The following is an 18,634-nucleotide window of genomic DNA, read 5'->3' on the forward strand; positions in this document are numbered from 1 at the left end:
GTTTCTTACTGAGGAGGCCTCTTTCTGCATCACAGCTGGAAAAAGACTGTGTGGCTAATCACCATGTGTGCCTCTCACTGGATCTGGGCCAGAGGCAGAGAGAAAACTGAGTGGAGCAAAGTCTCCTGAGACTCATGGTTTACCAAAGAAGGGCTTGCTGATGCAACAGTACTAGTACTAGCAGAGCTCCACACTTGACAGTTGCCACTAAGAACCTGGGAATGACAAGAAGCAGTCACAATTTTCCCCTTGCTTTTTCAGATGTGCAAAGAATAAAGCCCAGAGAAATTAAAAGGAGTACAAAAGTTGTGGAGAAATACAACAGAGACAGAAGAGAAAGTTGAGAGACCTTTCTGTCACTGCACTTGCTTGCTCAGTCACCTTCCTATCCATTTGTATTTTCAGCTGGGAGGCTGAAGTACAACGTTTCATGTTCAGAAACAGGGGCCTGAATGCCAAGAAGCAAAGTGACACTTCTTTGGGATTAAAAAAACCCAAACAAAAATCATAATAAATAAATCTAACAGTAACATGCATTTACCTGGTACTTTTCCTGGGGGCAGTCCCAAGGAGTGGAAACATTCAGAAGCTGCAGATAACACAGCCATGGCTGGGAGAAACCTAGAAAGCTGATCTGAACATCTGATGAAAGCTCCTGTCTCAGATCCTTTATCTCTTTGAGGTCCTGTGCCTAGGCAGCCTTGAGTTACAGTGACTAAAGGATCAAGTCATTTGGTCAGTCTATGATGAGTAAGGCAGAACACAGACATCTGCTTCAGATCTGGAAGATCAGTAGGTGTTAGTCTAAGGTTGTGCCTCTGCCCTGGGAGTTACAGTTCCATCTGCCAAATATAAACCTGCTTTCTGATGTCCAGTGTGGGATATCGTGGGGAACACTCTATTACTCAGAAGAGGCAAATAAACTGGGCAAATCAGTACAGCAGTGCCAGTCAAATGAACAAATGAGAGGTCATCAGGGCACTCACATCAACTGGGGACAAGCAGAAGATGTTGGTTTCTTGAGAATAACCTTCCTTAAACATCAACTTATTTATTCTCTGACCAGTTGTCTGCGGAGGCTGAGGAAGATAAAGCTTAGCTTGATCCTTTACAGATAGAAGATTTCTCACAAGAGTCATCTTTATTAGTAAGACATGCAGAAGTGTCACAGCCCATCCCACCCAGAACACATTGGCAAATTTAGCAGCTTGCATATTTAGAAACAGGCAAAGCTGCTGCTGCTGCTGCCACTGATGTAAGAAGCTGCCACTGATGTAAGAAGCTGCCACTGATGTAAGACATCACTTGGTTTCATTCAGGGGGAAAGAGAGAGGGAGAAAGAGAACGTACAGGCTGCAAAACAGAACCTGTAGTCAGATAGTTCAAAAGCAGTTATTTCTTACTGGAAAGGCAAAGGAGAGTTTAATTTTACATCCAAGCCACAATAAGCTTTGTAGAGAGATAAACTGGAGTCTGATTACTTGTTGCATGCCAGGATTTGGTTTGGAAGTTTAAAAGGAAAACATCCTCTTGTACTGGTTTGTTTGTGTTTTGTAGTTTCACCAATGCCAGGGCTGCACAGACTAACTTGCTAAATAATTACTGGCTTTGCTTTTTTCTGACAAATGTGTTACACACAGGCTTGGGTGATGCAGAAATATAAACCACACAAAGCTACCCTGCTAAGCTTTAACTCAAAGTAAGCACTCTGAACCCAAACCATGAAGCACGGCTTGGAGATAGGGCGGCAGAAAACACACAGCAGGGGAAAAGGTGCTCATGAGCATAAGAAATTTGGGTATAAACACAATTTCCAGCATTTGTAGGGAGACAGGACATCCAACTTATCAGAAAGATCAAACATTTTCTGAATTTGGGATAAAAGCCAAAGGCAAAACAAGGAACAAGCGACCTTTAATGTAAGTTATGCCAGGGTTGTTTTTTCCTAGGGGGCTGGCTGCTCTGTGGAGCAGATTTCCTTCATGCACTTCAGATACCATTCAGCTGTTGTATGAGAACAACAAATGCTTTGTGTTTGCTGAAGAACAGGAGGGTTTCTGTTTCTGAAGGTTTTTCAGCTTCCTTGCACTGCACAATACAAAGAAGGTAGATCTAAAATGTTGCCACCTCGGTTTTTTCTGCCGCTTGTGTCACAGCACTGTCGCACTTCAGTGTCAGGGACTTTGAAATCTCCAAAGGCTGTGGAGCTGGAGCCTGCCATGGATAAAAGGCAGGAGCTTTCCTCCACCTCAGAGGTGGCAGCTGCCAGAAAAAGGCTAATAGCTTTTTGCAAGCAAAGGAAGGCCTCTGATGTTTTCCCATCTAAGAAACTAGAACTGAAGCTACCCATACTGAGTAAGTGTAGGATTGCTGGGTTGGTTTTCTTCTTTTCCCTGACTTTTGTGGAAGAAATGCCCACAGCTTGGTGGCATCTGACTTCCCATTGGTTATTTATCTTGCTGTTGATGAGGGTATTTCCCGCCCCCAATGCCTGTCTTTATTCTGACCATGACTGTCTCAACAGTAGAGGCTGCAGGAGGGAACGTGTGCTTGTGATTCAGCCCCTGCAAATCACAGTGCAGCTCAAACTGCCAATTTGTGTGATTTTGCAGGAGAAATGCCCTGTGAGTGACAAGATGGGCACAAGCTCTGCCTGCAGACACCCACTGCGGGGTGAATCCTGGCAGCGGGGCAAGAAGCTTCTTCCATCGCACCAAGTGTTGGCTCTGTGGGGGTAAGTTAAAGAGTCCATAGCTGTTCCCTTCTTCTAGTTTAAATAAACCAGGGTAAGTTTTCTATGCAAAGTGGAACCTAAGCCCATTAAAATTTAATCATGGGAGTGCTGGAACTGGTTTCCAGCAGTGCTCTCACTTCTTGCATTTGCTGGTGCAAAGCTGGAAAACTGGGACAGAAGCACGTGGCACATCTCGTGTCACTCACCTGCTTCCTCCTCCCTTGCATGCTCTCAGTCACCCAAGACAGTTTTTATTGCTCTTACATTATGTTATGTCCATTTTTCTCCTTTGGCAGACTCTTTTAACAGTAGAAACCTGTAGAGCCTAGTCGGTGTTCCTCTGGCTCAGACTTGAGGTGTGGTCTCATCCAGTCTCATCTACTTTTAGGTAGCCTAAAGCTCAGCCCACTTTCTCCCACAGCTTTCAGAGGAGGAAAGCTTGAATAATTGCAAACACTATGCCTAGCTTTATGAACTAAAAATGGAAAGACTCTTACAGCTTTTATCCTACAGTTGTGATAACAGTGATGCCCTACTGCACATCTCTCTGTTTTAATACATCGGGGCCTTTCTCCTGGGCGTGTTATCAAACCACCCAAAGATATTACAAAGCTGGCTGCTGCTGATTCTTAATTGCTAAGGGTAAATGCTTGTCTTCAGGAAAGGACTTTAAACCAAAACATTTCTATTTCCTCAGGGCATCTCACTACACCTCAGAGCCATTCACAGTCTGGGAATGTTCTTTTTTTGGAAGCAAAATTGAACATCATCTTTGGGCTACATACCTGAAGAATTTTCCTCTCCCGCTACAAAGCACCTGTGCTTCCTTTCCTTAATGTAACTCGCTCTCTCCAGCTGAGACTGCTCCTCGTGGTTAGTCATTCAGCAGCTGGAATTGGTTCTGGTAAGGACAGAGTTTCTTTTTTGTCTTGTTTTTGTTGATTTTCGGTTCCATTAGACTTGTGAGCAGAGTGTGGGTAAAAAAGTTCTTTCTGTAACTTCTCCAGAGTAAGAGGATGTAATTTGGCTCGTCACTGGACATCTTTATCTCTTGTATAAACAGGAAAAAGTGTCCTTTGTATAAGCAGCATTTAAACAAGTGCAATCATGCCGAGTTTCCTACATGAATGTTTATTTCTCTCTGAGATGTGAAACACATTTCTAGCAAACCAGACTCAAGTCTCGGCTTTTTCAGCCTGGCAGTTGTGTGAGAGCCTCAGTGTCTCTAAAGGGGATGTTTCCTGTGCAAATTGGTATTTATGTATTCAGAATGATGTCTAAACTGATTTTCTGAACGACTTGTGGAAGCTTGCAGGCTTTCAGGTGAGTAAACACTTCTTTGGTGGTTAACTGGATGCTTTCCCCTGCTTACCTCAATCTCTGATTGTAGACAGCAGTAACAACACTGCAGTAGACTGTGTAATAATAAAATGACAGGGAAGACTGAGACAACTTGTCCAGTCTGGAAAGGAAAATTATTCTAAACAGTATTGATCACTTCAATTTTCCCTTTTTTGGATAACTTTTATCTATTTACTGTAAGTCTTAGAGGAACTGCTGCAGACATCAGACATGCAAGTATCATTTACAGAAAGTCATGCTCAGTTTTTGTTCCCCACAACCCCCTACAATAGGAACCTGCTGTGCCTGTGCTCCTCACAGTAAACAAGCGTATTGCTTTCAGTCTGGAGATAAGATGAGGGATGTCTCCTAACCCACAGCACATCAAATCCATTCATTTCTTTTATCATTCTGTTTACTCCTGTCTCTGTTGCTTTCTCACCCACCTTTCAGTATTTTGTCCTTAGCTGGTTTCATAAGCTCACACCATACATCCCCTCTCCCAATTCAGCAACAAGTTTTGTGCTTGTACTACTCAGGGTTTTTATTCCTCTGCTGCTCTTACAGCTTCTCTTATTATTTAGTCTTGTGGTACATGCACATCTCTTCTATTGCTTTCACAAGTTTTCATTCCCTTATCAACTTCTGCAGCTACCCTGTATCTTCTTTCCTCACTTCAGCACCAGCCTTTTCTCTTTCTTTTCTTCCCTTTTAATTCCCTCACCATTTGCTCTGGATTCTTGTCCACTGCCTTTCACTGAGCCTTCATCTCTGAGTTCCTTTGAGCCGTATTTTCTGCCTCTGGTGCATCAAACTAACACTTTGAATGGATAGAAATTGTGTGGGGGGTTTGAGTTAGGTTGTTGAGGGGTTTTGTTTAGTTTGTTGTTGGTTGGTTGAGTTTGTTTGTGTGTTTTTCCTGGAGTTTGTTGGAGGATTTTTGGGAGTTTTGGTTGGGTTTTTGCTTCTCCTGCAAGGAAATAGGTTTTCATTATAGGTTGCTGTAGTTAATACTTCCTATGAAGTAACACTACTCAGTAAGAATAAAGACCATGTAGGGCAAATGTCCCTCACAGCCCTTAATTGCAAGTAATTTTCAATCTGAGAACTGCAAATAGAACAAGAGAGAAGGCTGTGAAGGGAACTGTAGGGTGGAGCTGGTCTCACCAGAATAGAAACACTGCTACCTGGATATTGACAGAGACCATTGACAAGGCTCTAAGACAGCACCCCCTTTCCTCTACAAGTCAGCAAAAAGGAAGACAACATGTTCTTGATTTTGAAAATCTCCTAAAAATAAATGAATGGGCAATAAACTGAGGGATTCTGAGTAGCAGCTGCCTCTCTCAAAGCTAAACCACCCTGACCAAGGGCTTTGCAGACCTGGGATCTTTTGATGCTGGTGGTGCTGGAGGTGGGGCAGGGGAGTCAAGGAAGGAAACAAGAGAATTGTCTTGAGGGGAAACAGAGACTCCTTGAACCATGGAGCCTGCTTGAGCAGCAGATGTGGGTTTCATCTGAGCCATTGCACTACCTGCTGTTTGTTTTTCCTGCTCTGCTCAAGGAACCTGCACTTTGTGCTTATTTTCTGTAAATAAATAAGATTACACCAAATGATATACCTGACTTCTATAATCTATTTTTCATCTTAACAGGAACAACTTTGCCAGGCTGTATTGGCTAACTGCTTCAGCAAAGTGGGTAATAGCATGAATTTGCAGTGCAAATTTAAAGGAAGTGACAGAGTTGATTTGAAAGATAGAGTATGGTAGGTGACACCTGTAAATCACTGCTCTACATTCACGTGGCTTTAAAAAATAACCTGTCTCCAGTTAGCTCTTTAACAGTTCTCAACAATAGAGTATTTCTTTAGGGAAAAACAAAATGTCTAGAGCCCCTCCTGAGGTGTGGCTGGCTCTCCTAAAGAAGTGTAAACAGGGAGAAGAAAGCTCTTCATGTGTAATAAAATGGGCAACTTTAAAACTAGCAAATGAAGAGAATTATTAAGGGGGCTTCGAACTGGCGTGGTGTAAAGTTGCCTGGAAGTGCTGTCACTTTTGTCTTGCATCCTTCACGTGTTTAGCAAATGGATACATCATCCTGAAGGAGTCTGCAAGGCAAACAAGTAAATGCAAAGGCATGAATGTTACAGCAAATGGACTTGTTCTGGTGTGGTTTTATTCGACCACAATTGTGTTTCTGTAGTTACAGGAAGAGAATTACTCTAGTTTGTCTGCTAGTGTCTGAATAAGTGTCCAACCTGACTTCAGAAGGTGCTAATGTCTTCTGTTGCCATCAGTCAGGGGATGCAAGTGGCTGCCATTCTATCACAAAGAGGACTGGCTGAAGATGGGAATAATTGTTCACAAGTTCAGGCATATAGGTGAGAACAAAAAGGCACCTGATGCCAGTTTAATGAGAGCGTTGTGTTTCAATGAACCTAAGAGTGACTCTGGCACGCTGGACTTCTTGAAAAGGTAGTTTGAACAGACAGGTATTTAAGGCCAAATGGCTCAACTCAAAATGTCATTTTTCTGAACTATAGTTTCATCACAAAATGATGTGTTCCCATACAATGAAAATGATCTCCAAGCAACTGTATTTTCAGTTTAAAAACATGTTGTGACACTGACAATTTAAACTCTCCTATAAACTATCTATTTAGTTGACAATAGATTTAGTTCCAAACACTCCTACAGAGACCTCTCCTTCCCCTTCAATTGTTCAGTCTCTTTGAATTGTCAATAATCACTAATTATCAAGTAATTATTTACCCATTCCAATTAGCAACAAACAGTCCTTGTGTTTGCTCTGCATGAGTGAGCTGTCCAGCTCCCCCCACCGCTTTTTAACATCTAGGGCTGTGAATGTAGGCAGGCAAAAATGCAAGCTTTGTACTGTATTACAGGGGCAAGCAAGGAGCCATGAAAGGCAACAGGACCCTCCAGATCATTAGTGTTCAATGGCAGCTTTGAGTGAGGGTGAGAAGGAGTGAACAAATGTTTCAGGACTTGGTCTTTTATTGTAAGCAGTAATAACCAGAATCTCAGGATAAGGAATTAATCTTTGCCCCTGCTATTATTTGTTTGGTTTTGCTTTTTTTGGAGATACAAATAAGTTACATATAACCCTCAGCCTCCTTTCATTTTAAGCAGGGAAATCCTTCCTTCTCTTAAAATCCCAGGCTTTCTGTGCTTTTGCAATGCTGTGCTACACACAACTGCTGGAAGCAATTAGCAACCACTGAAGTAGTCACTTAGTTCTGACAAGACAGGAATGAGTGGCCAGCTACAAATCTCATTACAAATCTAATCTGAAAAGCCACTGTTGAAAGGATTTTGCAGTGTTTCATCAGCTGCCTTTTGTTGCTTTGTTGTACCCTACACTTGGGTTAAGAAACCTGCAGTTACCTGACCTCAGAGCACTACAAATCCACCCTTGAAGCTTGTTCTCTCTTTGGTAGGAAATCCTAGGAGCTTCTTGTTTCCCTGTGCCACATGCACAGCATGGTGGGCTGAGCATCTGAGCTTTCTGCCCATGACTGGTGAAGGCCAGTGGCTTTTTAGCACTTCAGTTGAAGATGGCAGATAAAACAAGATTGCAGGCTCACAGACACAGTTGTGGTGGTTACAGTTCCCAGTATTTGGGCTAATAAAGCTGTTTCCTAACAGCAAGCTGATAAGTGCTATTTCCCAATGCTTAAAAGACTATGAGTGCCTCGCATCCCTGACATCATCTATAAAGACCAAACATCTTCAGATATTGGGTGTTTTGCTCATCCTGCTGGTTTATTTTTGAGTTTTCTTCTCATCTTTTCAGAGTGGCTTTCTAATATTTCCAATATTCACATATTTTAACTTGCCAAAAGAGCAAAGCTATGCTAATTCTAGCCCACTACTAAGAGTTACAAAAGTAATTTCCCAGATTAGGAACTTCCATATGGCTGTATCAGAGACACAACTGGCACCTCCTGTACACTTCTACATAGCAAACAGTTATGGGTTAATAATGGATTCATCTGATGTTGAATAGCTTCCTTGAAGACAGAATATCCAAAGACACACTACTGTGCCTTTAAGTGTCAGGTGAAGGTTATTTTTAGATTTGTGGAGTTTTTTTGCCCTATAGAAGTGGATCTAATCAGCCAGGGCTGATTGGATTAAGCAGCTGTTTACTGTGAGAAGAAAACACAGAACTGAAATATTGTTCAAGTCAAGAAGGACGTGATGCTCCTTTGGCTTTTTATATCATAGGAGGAGTTGTAAAGACTCATAAAATAATAGACTGTACTCACAAATACAAAACACTTCAGTGGAGTCATTTTACTCTTGAAAGTGCTTGTTGTTATTTTCTGTTGTTTACTCCCTTGTCATGGTCTAACCTCAGCAGGCAAGTAAGCTCCACACACATGCCCACCACCCCCACCAGCCCTCAGTGGGAAGGGGAGGAGAATAGAGAAAAAGACCAAAAAAGTAAAATCCATGGGTTTGAGGCAAGTAAAATATAATTACAATAATTACAATTAAAATATATACAACAAAAAGAGAGAGAAATAGACCCCACACAAGACAAGTGATGCCCAATGCAGTTGCTTCCCCACCCGCTGACTGATGCCTCCTGGCCAGCTCCCCTGTTTCTTTGCTGGACATGACTCCCATGGTATGGAAAAGCCCTTTGGTTAGTTGAGGTCAGCACCCCAGGCCATGCTTCCTCCCATCTTCTTGTGCCCCTCCTCACTGGCAGACCATAGGAAACTGAAAAGTCCTTCACTTAGGGTGCTACCCAGCAACAACTAAACCATCAGTGTTATCAACATTGTTCTCCCACTAAACCCAAAGCACAGCCCTGTGCATCTACTGCAGAGAAAATTAACTCCATCCCAGCCAAAATCAGAATTTGTACTTGACTGCAAATTCACAGGTGTTTATTCTGAGGATGAACCAAAGGCAGTTTGAGATGCTCTTGCAGAGCAGCAGCCTCAGGCAGCTCCATGGATGACAGCCAGCGCTACAAACCATCCGTAGCCCTGTCGCTGATCCAACCCCTCATCCTTGCATAGCGGTGCTGAGTGCTGCTTGCCAGCTTAGGTCATTAGACTCCTCTTGTCTGATGGGGATTTATTCCCCACATTTACCTTCTTATTCTTGATAATCATCTGCAGGCTTGTCAGATGCCAGGGACAGCTTGACAGATGCCAGGAGGAGACACCACAGAGCCCTTCCTTCTCCAGTCGTAGCTTCCCCAGGCATGAGGACCACGTGGAGATGCAGAGTGAGAGATGTCTCTGATGACAACCGCCTGGCTGAGGAGAGACGGTGAATTTTGTGGCTTCTGCACAGGTAAGGTAGCTGTGCTTCTATTTTGGTACAAAATTTGTGTTAGCTGTAGTTTGCACTCAGTCTAAAAGTGTCTTTTAGAAGCACAAGGTAGATCTTGTGATCTAAAGCACAAGGTAGATCTTAGTCTAAAAGACTTCTTGACTTTCTAAGCACAAAGTAGATCTTAGTCTAAAAGACTTCTTGACTGTTGTGTATTTCCATCTTTTTTAACAACATAATCCAACATGCAATTGCCAGTGCTCCTGGGCCAGTTGTTCTGGGTTATTGAGCAAATCACCAATTCTTTTCCTTCTGCCACTGCTTGAGATTCTAGTATATTCCACAGCCTATTTCTTGGATTAAATAGATGACCTTAAATGGTGAGAAAATGATACATTTCTCAGGAAATCTCAAGATGTGCTGTACACTTATCCAGAATCAGAACAATTTTTCTTCCTTACCGATGACAGCTCTCATCAATCTTTTGCAGATAGACAAATGAAAATCGAAGCTGTGATCCATGCATAGTATTATAGCCACAGATTACTAGCAAAAGAAAATGTTTAGGTTCAGCTAACTGAAACTTTGGGCCTCCTTTTCTAATGGAAGCTTTCCCTCTGCTGTATCTGTGATGCTGGCAAGCCCAGAAGCTGAGATCTAGCCTTTAGGTTTATTTCTCTTACAGCTTTTGAAGGGAGAGTGCTAAAGTATTATGTCTTGACATTAAATTAAGTATGCCACTGTGGTCACAAATCCCCTCAGAAAAACAAGAGGCTTGTACACAAACAGCAGCGCTGGGTTCAACCAGCTTAATGCTGTATTAGGAATCCCTTTGCTCCTGCTCAGAAGCTGCAGGGCAGGCTTGACACTCTCTTCCTATATGTTCATATGTTTTACAATGAAATATAAGCTTTGATACACTTAGCAAAACCACCATCAAGGTTTGCATTTCCCAGCAGACACTCTGAAGAATCTTCAGCACATTCTATGATCTGCAAATGCAAAACTCACTGTTAAGGTTTCACTCTTCCACCCGTGTGTCTCAGCATTTTTCCCCCTCTTCCTTTTCCACCAGCCCTCCAGCTCCTGTTGCCTGGGGCCTGGTTGCATTTTGTGATAACTATTACACAGTCTCTGCGATCCCTTGTCTCAGGTTTTGCAGACAAAGTTTTCTCTACCTTCTTATTCATTTGCCCAGTTTTGCAGACAAAGTTTTCTCTACCTTCTTATTCATTTGCCCACTCATTTGAAATCCTACAGAGCAAAAGATGTGGAATAATGCTTCATTCAGAAACAAACTGTTCGTGTTCCTGCTTTGCTCACAGCTACCAACATATCATCTATTTTAATAACAACACAAGTAATTCCAGTAGATATTACTGTAGCTAAAATGCCTGCAATAATGGACCTAATATACTATTTATTGCCCTTTAACTTAGTACTTGTACTTGAATGACAATAGTCCCACTGTGAAGCAATTGGTATGAGTTGGCCCACTGTGTTATTATGTTTTAATGTCCCTTACCACACACTTGTATACTCCAGCAAACATTTTTCAGTGTGGTATAAAATGTAGGTGATCAGATTTCTCTCTTCTTTATATTAAAAAAGAAACCCAAACAAAACAAAAAAACCACGCCAACTAGATTTGATGTTTAAAAATCCATAACTATATATCTAGAGTGTGTGTGTACATACATATATATACTTAAACTTATATATACATAAATTGAGCTTGATTCTGTCCTCTCCACTGGAGTCAATGAAGCCAGTTTGGTTAAGTGACAGAATCCAGCTGTTTTATGACACAGTGTGGGTATGTGTATTTGCTCCGTGTGAATGGCAAAATATCCTAGTGGGACTAATATAAAATACAACAAACTGATATAATTTGGAACAACACTTTCTCTGGTGAAAGAGAAAAGCAATTATATGATTAAAAAGTCTGGAATCAAGCTTATTGCACAGATAAGCAGCTTATCTTTGCCAAAAGTGTGAATAATCAGAGAAAAAGGTATGTGCTATATAGTGTACCGAGAGTCACACTAATCTTCCATCAGTTGTTTCTAGCTCTAGTTTTTCATAATCCACAAGTTTAGGGAAATTATATGATAACCAGCAGAATTTAACATTGCAAAAAAATGCTTTGCCTTGACACAAGGTGAGCTCAGAGCACACACATGCTGTTGGAAAGCATCTGCGAGGCCTCAGACTCTCAGCAGCTGCACCTCACTCTTGTCCTCATTGCTCATCAAAGCCCTTCTCTGACTTCCTTTCTTAGCACTTTGTACACTGACAATCAGATACATGCTGTATATTTACCTCTTCCTTTTTACCTATTTCTTCTTTCCAATCCCTTCTGCATTTGGGAGATGATGCCTTAAAAACTGCTCCCTTGGGGACTCCTGGGCTGCCTGTGCAGGTGTTTCTATGCAATGACCTAGCTAATTCTAGACATAAAATGTGCCTCTCTTCTCTTTTCCACTTTGCTGTGGGAGTGTGAGGAAGAAGAGAATCACTTATTTTCTCTTTGCAGTGTATACATATAAAAGCATTCAGTTCATCATCATCTGAGGAGCTGGGAACTCTATGGCTACCTGATCTTTCCCAGCTACCTCCTCTTCATAGATCCAGAAAACTTATATTCAATTGTTTGTCAGACTTTTGGATGTGTGGCAACCTAGCCCAGCAGTAAAAGCATGAAACCTCTGGTGAATGGCCACAATGCACATACACATTGGATGTGAAAGACATTTGAAGAGACTCTTGTGATAGCCATTTCCAGTCCATAGTACCTGTGACCTGACAGCAGGCATGGTAAGTGACAAACATCCAGGAGGAGGCAGATGTGCATGCCTGCATTCTGCCTGGGGGTTTACCCAGCTGGGGAACTCCACAGTTACACCCTAGTCACAAAAGACAATTGAGTTTCCTCAAAAGTCACCAAGGAGAACAGGAGAAGCATCTGTGTAGGAAATGCAAGGCACAGTTGGGAGCAGTATCTAAATGTTGGTGGAAACATGGCACACACACATTGTCTTTGAGGCCTGGACTTGATGAAAAAGCATGACAGAATCTGAACCAGAACTGCTTTTAGAGAACACTGTTAGATATGTTTCTAAGGAGAAAGCAATCAGTCCCTTCTGAGACTCGGTTAAGGAAAAGATGGCACGATTGGTTTTGCTGAATATCCGTCAGAGCTGGGTAAAACCATCTGTGGGTTTTGTGAAAAACGAAATAGCTTTAAATCAGCAACATCCTTTGTGGCAACTGACTTCAAATTATATATGAATTCCAACTTCCAAACTAGAAAGAGCATCTTCAGGTGGTTTACTCCTCTTTGTGTTCCAGACAGCTGTATTGCTGAGATTCTATCCCACTGACAATAAACAGAGCTCCAAAAAGCCAGCTTGCTACAAGAGGTAAGAAAAGCAAAGCAAAGGGTATTGCAGCACGGTAGATGGAGAGGCTATGCCTCTAGTAATACAAGGTATTCACACACAAAATGTTTACAAAGCTCTGTTTTTATTTTAAGGATCAAAACACAAGTTCTATAATCACCAAAAATGATTTGTGTTTTTTTTTGCTTAAAAAAAGCTAAATTGTTCTCTTTACATGTTGTTAAAGCACCAAAGTGGAAGGAAATAACAGAGAGGACAAATAAACATTTAGTAGAGTTTTTTCAACTGGTGGTAAATTTGCTGAAGCACAAAACCAGTTGCATCTTTCTTATTTTATCCCTACACATACACCATGGTGCTAATGTGTAATTACAGTGTGGTTATTGCTGTTTGCACTGTAGGGTAGTAAAAAAGGGGTCAGAAAGAGATTTCTGTTTGGCAGATACTATATCACTTGCAGCTGAAAACATCAAGTTTACACATCAGAGCTAAAGTGTATGCAAAAAGTTCAGACATCTGATATGATTTGGAATGAAACATAAGACTAAGCCTTTCCTGTGGCAGGGGAGAAAAAGAAGCTGATAGAAATAACGAGAATGCTGTCTAGTATATTTTATTTGGGTTATTATTATTAGTGAATAGGAAAAAACCATTTCATGCAACTAGCAGAGTAAAGAAACCAGGTTTGGGGGGGTCTTTCTTCTGAATTATATCTGTCTGACAGGTTATTTAAAACCAAACGTGGTAAATTGGAGTGGAAGATGCACCTCCTCTGAGCTCCTTGATCAGGCTGACATTTGGAACACTTAGCAGAGAGCAAGGTTTGTAACCTTTTCTGCAAGTGTCATCGTGTTTTCCTTCTTGCACTGCCATCGCCCTAAGAAGTGACAGCCGTTAGTGCCCTGCTGCCTACGAGAACTGGGAAAGCTGTGAGTACACTGCAAAATGTGAAATGCATAATCAGTGTTTGATGAGGAAAGTGGGAGAATAAAGAAGAGTTTGATAACTATTAAAATCCAAAGCCTAGGCTGTCAGGCTCACTCCAAATAATATCTCACATTAGTGAGAGCTCCTTTTACCTGGATGGAAAAAACTGTGCCTGACCTTCCTTCACATTACGACATACAAAATCTTGATATCACCCAAAGTAAAACAAAATTGAGCTTGTGCCTCTTGGAAATTTTTAGTAGTAAAAAACGTGATCATCCAAAATGTTTTAATTGGTTTAGGTATTTTAGGAGGAATTAACAGGTTGGGTAAATAACAGCCATCCCTGAAGGGATCTCCACGTAGGCAAGTAGGAGCAAAGCTTGGCATTTAAAGCCGTGTTTAAAACAAAGATAGTTTAATTATTGTTTTAATGGGGATTTTCTAGAATAAGAGCAAGTGACTTAAAGCCAAACACTTTTCTGTCAGAACAAGAGGTGGGTCTGAATCACAAAATGCAAATGCATCCCAAAGTGTGACACTGGCACGTGGGACTTGGATCTAACAAAACCTTAAACAGTACCCATCTGGGGAAAATATAAACAGCCAAATGAGGATCGATACAATTAATAGATCGCTTTCCTCAGAACTATTTCCAGGCCATGTATTTGAAGCAGATTAATAGACAGGCCTAGATTGTTTCAGTAAGCAATTTGGATGGAGCTTGAGTCACCTTGAACGGAAAGACGAGAGACTCAACACAACTCCCAGATTCTGTTCAACATGGAAATGTAAAAGAATAGGAAGTGCAAGGAAGAGAGAGGTCTCAGGCAAGGAAGGAAGAAGTGATGTGAAGATGATCACATTTTATTTTCCTGCTAAATTCCTTTAGAAAAACTGTCCATTTGCTTCTTGCAAACAGAAGGCTCCTGCTGCGTTCAGCAGCTCAGTACGCACTCAGCGTTTGACGTGAATGAAATACACCTCTCGCATTCTGACCTGTGTTCTGTTCCAGCCATTCAAGTTCTGGCTGCAGGTTCACTGAAGGAATGGGTTTTAACTAGAAACAGTTTGAAAACATGTGAGAAAGCTTCCAGAAAGAGTTTGGTAGAAAAGACGTGCTTGGTTTTGGTGGCGCTTGTGTTGGCCTTATTGTGATGGGTTTGTGTGGAGCTGCTTTTTGCTTGGTGACAGGGAGGGGGCTGCAGTGCTGGGCCCCATAAGCCGTTCTGGAACCTTCCCCCTGAGGGGCTCTGAGGGGAACCCACCCGTGGCCCCGCTGGGCTCATCTGGTGCCTCTGCCAGTGCTAACTAAGGAGGGAAATGTGTAGCTGAAGGGGAATGGGAGGGTGGGACAAGATGGAGGGGACCATGTGGGGAAGGCAGGAGCAGTGCTGGACCGGAGACCCCCCTCAGCCCGCGGGACAGAGCAGCTGTGCCCCTGCGCCCACGGAGGGCTCTGGTGCGGGAGCCTGTGTGTGAGGCGGCCATGGCGCAGGCCGCGCTGGTGCCCACCGGCCGCAGAAACACACACGGGATGGAAGAGGAGCCACAGCCTTGGGATGAACACACGTCAGGGTGGCCCATGTGGGACTGCAAGGTGTGAGGGCCCCTGTGCAGGAGCAGGGACATGGTGAGGAGTCTGCCTGCCCTGAGGTGAGACAAGCGGCGGGAGCCATGGGTGAGGGACCGGCTGCAGCCGCCATTCCCAACCCTGCGCCGCTGAGGGGAGGAGGGATTGCCACCGGGATTGGGACCCTGAGTGAGGGCAGAGGGGAGGGGTGGGAGGAAGGAAGTCTGGAAGGGCAGGTTGTGTTCTGTCATAGTGGTGTTATCTGTCTGGTTTTGGTTATTGGGGGATTAACTTTTGCTTTCTTCCCTGGGATGGTCAGTGTGAGTGAACTCTCCTGGTCCTTAGTGGGCTCCGAAGGCCCTTCCAGCTCCCATTTGGGAGGATGAGGAGTGAACGAGCTGCTGATCATGGTCCTTTCTTCCCTAAATCTTGACACAAGGGTTTTTTTCCTCTCTGAGATTTTCTTCTATAAATTGCTGTTTCTGACCCTGCTCATAAGTGGAAGCTAAACGTTTTTATCTCAATTTAGCTGGTATTTAAGGGACCTGTGAAAACACAGTTAAATATATGAAGTCTTTACAGGTCTCCATTTAAAGTATTTAAAATTTGTTGTCAACTATTTAATGATTTTTAGAGACAATAACCGTGATTGGGCATTATAATGAATAACAGTTCTTTCTCAAAGGGTATCCTTTTTTTTATGTGGTGTCTTAGTTATTTGACTTAAAGGTATAATGCTAAAAGTGAAGTGTAGTTTACAGAATGAAGTATGTCTGTTAAAATCCTGTTTAAGTTTTTATGACACTGCAGTTTATTAACACTGAAAGAAATTTAACACCTAGGGTATGGTCCCAATTGTTGCCTTCAGTTATTATCCTGGCCCTGTAATTGACCACATGAAACTGAATTAACATGTCAAACAGGAATTCCTGCTAACAGTGGCTTAATTTGACTGCTGGTGGCACAGTAGCTTTATTCGCCTATAAGTTGGTTTATCTTTTATTTAATTAGGGATGCCTCATATTTGTAGACTTCTGGATTTCTTATTCTCTTCCACTACCAAGTGCTAAATTGTGTTATTCAAACTGAAACAAGGAAGACACCACGTAGTAAAGTGGAAACAAGTCAGGTGGCCCCGAGCAACTAGGGCTGTCCAGGAATGCGATGGATAAGTGGAGTGGGATAACAGGAGCAGAGTTGCTACTGAACTGTGCAAAGGAGAGGGAAAGCATGCACTGTCCTAAGGAAGAATGAAGCTTCTGAAAGCTAGCTAATTGACAGAGGGAACCAGAAAAAAGAGAGAAAGCTTTTTATGCATCCTAACACATTTGAAAGGGATGTCAAACATGCCATTGTCTTGTACAATTTCTAAGTGGAAATCAGTGGCCCCAGCCTGAGAACAGGACTATCAGAAAGACCTTTCTTTTACATAAAGGACAAATGCAGATTTGGCAGGCTAAGGAAGACAATCAAAACACGCTGTGTTTTTTGAGGGGAAGGAACAAGAAATGTTAATGCATTGGATAAATAAATCTTAAAACTCCTGTGAGTGTACAGAAATGGAACAAGATCAACCACTCCAAGGAAAGCCTAAATAATGTATCTGCATTTGTTCAGAAGAAGCTGGAAGATTGGTTTTTTTCCTTTGTCTTGGACAATCAGATTTAAACAGTCTCCACTGTTTAGACAATTATATTTGGAAGAAGCAAAATCATCTAGAAAAGTCAGTAGAGAAAGACTGAATACATGATGCAGTCTTGCACAACAAGCAAAAGAAGGCTTTTTGTGAAATTAACCCAAGGAATTAGATGTGAGAAATTGAACTTCAGCTTAAATACTAGTGAAGTCTTCATAATTTGTAAAATGAACCTTGGTGCACGAGCTTGTGTGCTAGCAGCAACAAAGGCTTTGGAGAAGAGTTAACTGTGGTAAAATAGGAAATGTTTGAAGAAGAGAGCAAGACAATAATTCCTGGTGTAAATGTGTATGAAGGAAGGCAAAAAACCGCCAACAATCTCACCTTTATCAAAAGTCTGTTTGATGAAACAGGAGTGATAGGCTTCTAAACAATTATTTTTGTTATCTAGAAGTGGCATCAGTAAAAAACCAATGGCTTCTGGAGATGAAATCCCAATGTCTGGTTTTCCTCAATGGTACATAAGAAATGTTATGATGGGTAAATAACGACAATTCAATTGTTAGGAGGTAAAATGGGTTTCAGAGGAATGTGATCATAAGTATGTAACTTTAGGTCCAGAGTAGTCAAGCTCAATGGTGTTATGGAAAGTAATGCAGAAAATGATCCCAGAATGCTTTAAAAAGCTGAAAAATCACACTCTTATTTGACCTTGCTGAGTTTCAGGGCAGAGTCCTTTACATTTGATCTGTCACCAGGTGGACTGTGGTAGAAAGCTTAGAGACAGAGCCCTTGATTGTTTAACCCCCTCTTTTAACTTAACTCTTAAGTTAGAAAATGAAACAAAATGTGTACTTGGAGAATGGAAACTGTCCTGCAGCCTGTAGATCTGCAAAACAACATACATAGTGGACAAACAGGAGCAAGCAATACATCAATCTTTAGTGAAGTCGTTCTAATGAGGTTCTTATTCATCACACAAGAGAAATTGGAGATAATTCCTCTTCAGAAAGAAACTGAAGGTGTAAGAGGTGAATTCTGGAAATGTAAATGTAGAAACTGAAGCAGCTGTGGAGAAGTTTTTGAGAGTCATCACAGCACTGTAGTAGTTGAAGAGCTGAATAGGGGAAGAATTGCAGAGGTTCCTGCAGGAGACCAGAGGAATGCTAAAGGACTTTTTGCAACAGACAGTTGCCAAAGGATCTTTGCTATATAAGCAGCGATAAGGGGCAGCTAATACAGTTTGTCCTGTATGCAGCTTTGAATGCATCCTTTGAGGAGAAGAGAATACTGATATTTGAGGATAACTGCAACCACATATCCAAGTGTCAGTGACATTCTTGGCTAAGCCAACAGAAAATGATACACAATGGAATAAGTGTTCAAGGGTGCTGTGGAGACTCAATTGCTAGAAAAGCTTAAGCAGAGGTTATGCAAACACTTGTCAGGAATAGACATACAATAGTCCTGCTCTGGCCAAGGGATTGGCCTAAAAGATACCCTGAGCTTTCTAGCTCACCTGGGAGATCTGTTGCAGTACAAGGGTCTGCAGCTGTGTTTTGGGGAAAACAGCCCTAGTAGGATGGCCAGTTCAAAAAGGAAATGTAAAATGAAAATCAAGAGTCAGAATAGTTCCTGGGAAATGAGTTTCCAGGTTCTCCACTGAAATGAAAGATCAATAGACAGAATACAGATACAAAACCA

General features: G+C 42.0%; 1 protein-coding gene and 1 long non-coding RNA gene across 3 annotated transcripts in view; both read left to right on the top strand.

Annotated features, from left to right (window-relative positions):
* Positions 1-3,949: 3,949 nt before the first annotated feature.
* LOC133625499 (uncharacterized) lies at positions 3,950-13,678 on the top strand. The gene is made up of 3 exons (XR_009818790.1): positions 3,950-4,057; positions 9,237-9,414; positions 13,519-13,678. It is a non-coding gene; the product is annotated as an uncharacterized LOC133625499 (long non-coding RNA).
* The window catches only part of TPK1 (thiamin pyrophosphokinase 1), a 385,084-nt gene continuing 380,125 nt past the window's right edge, over positions 13,676-18,634 (top strand). For both annotated transcript variants that reach the window (XM_061996850.1, XM_061996851.1), the window contains exon 1: positions 13,676-13,723. The gene's annotated coding sequence lies outside the window, so the exon portion shown is untranslated. The remainder of the gene's footprint in view (positions 13,724-18,634) is intronic.

The sequence above is a fragment of the Colius striatus genome, chromosome 5, assembly GCF_028858725.1.
Source record: "Colius striatus isolate bColStr4 chromosome 5, bColStr4.1.hap1, whole genome shotgun sequence".
In the NCBI taxonomy this organism is placed as follows: domain Eukaryota; kingdom Metazoa; phylum Chordata; class Aves; order Coliiformes; family Coliidae; genus Colius; species Colius striatus.